The sequence below is a fragment of the Melospiza melodia genome, chromosome 2 (assembly GCF_035770615.1).
Source record: "Melospiza melodia melodia isolate bMelMel2 chromosome 2, bMelMel2.pri, whole genome shotgun sequence".
Taxonomy (NCBI): Eukaryota; Metazoa; Chordata; class Aves; order Passeriformes; family Passerellidae; genus Melospiza; species Melospiza melodia.
In genome coordinates this window covers 142742433-142743776 of record NC_086195.1, presented here as the reverse complement: position 1 = coordinate 142743776, position 1344 = coordinate 142742433, and the positions used below count along the sequence as shown (strand labels likewise).

The following is a 1344-nucleotide window of genomic DNA, read 5'->3' as shown; positions in this document are numbered from 1 at the left end:
CAGCCTTGATATCTCATCTTTGTTGGGGTTCCCTGCGAGGTGTGTATTGACCTGGGGCTGTATCCTGCACCCTCCTTCATACAAAATGAATGAAAGTGAAACAGAATGAAATAGAATGAAATGAAATGAAATAGAATGAAATAGAATGAAACGAAAATAAATGAAATTAAATAAAACAAAAATTAAATGAAATGAAACAAGATAAAATAAAGGTCAATAAAATATAAAACAATAACTGGTCCAGTGGAAGGTGTTTCTGCCCATGGCAGGGGACGGAACTGGATGATCCATAAGAGTCCCTTCCAACCCAAACCATTCTGGAATTCCACGAGACTCAACTGCCTTCAGGTCCTGCAATAAGAAAGGAGAAATCAAGGGATAAAGGCTCAGGATAAGCTGAACTACACTTATGCTGTGGAAACAAGTATTTTGATAAAATATACAACACTCAGACACTTATTCTATTGACTTTTTGATAATCTTTATTTCACATCCTTTTTCTCCCCTATTATCAGCACTATTATTAAGATGTGGAAGAGCCATGGGCAGCTACAAGAGGCAGCTCCATCAGGATTTATCATCCCAGATGCAAAACCCTCCAGGATTCACGTCGAACCTGCAGCACTCCATGAGTCAGGCTTCAGGGAATCTGTGTTTAAACAGATAAAACATAATTATTCATGGAAGAATACAAGCAAATAGTGGGAAAACAACTGCATCATAAGGGAGGATGATACATCTGCCTGCAGGCCTGGTGCCTAAAATGCTTCTCAGTTCTGCATGCAGAAGTCTGGGCAGGATTTTTTTAAAAACCTGGGCTGGTGGAAGGTGTCCTTGTCCATGGCAGGGGGGTGGAACTGGATGAGTTTTAATGGTCCCTTTCCATGATTCCATGAAGGGCTGCACATGCAGATCCCATCCCCTTGCAGCCCTAATAGAGAGATGAAATATTTTTTCACAGCATCTGCTGCTGCACCAGGTCTCACTAATAATTTAAAATTTCCCAGGGAGAAAAGAGTTAAGACTAATTAGAAGCACTAGATAAACTAGTAGCTGGAGGGGGAAAGCAGAATTGAAGTTGCATCTCGGTTTTAAAGGTGGTTGAAGCATCTTTAAAGGCGAGGGGTCACTTTCTGGGAGCTGGAGCAAAGCAGCTCATCAATAATGAAGGAGCCGGCGATGGAGCAGCGGCAGCACTTGGGAAAATGCAATTATGGGAATTGCCTGATGCTCTGCAAACTGCCCCGGTAATTTGCTTAAGGGAAGCAGCCAAATGCACATTAATATTTCAAAGATTTTGTTGTAGCAGAATAAGCAAAGGGCAGGAATTTATTTCAGTGCTGG

At 41.5% G+C, this 1344-nt stretch overlaps 1 long non-coding RNA gene across 1 annotated transcript; it reads right to left on the bottom strand.

The window, feature by feature from the left end:
* Window positions 1–491: 491 nt before the first annotated feature.
* On the bottom strand, window positions 492–1128 carry LOC134415269 (uncharacterized). Its single transcript, XR_010027009.1, has 2 exons — window positions 814–1128; window positions 492–649 (listed from the first exon to the last, which is right to left on the bottom strand). It is a non-coding gene; the product is annotated as an uncharacterized LOC134415269 (long non-coding RNA).
* Between the last annotated feature and the right edge of the window lie 216 nt (window positions 1129–1344).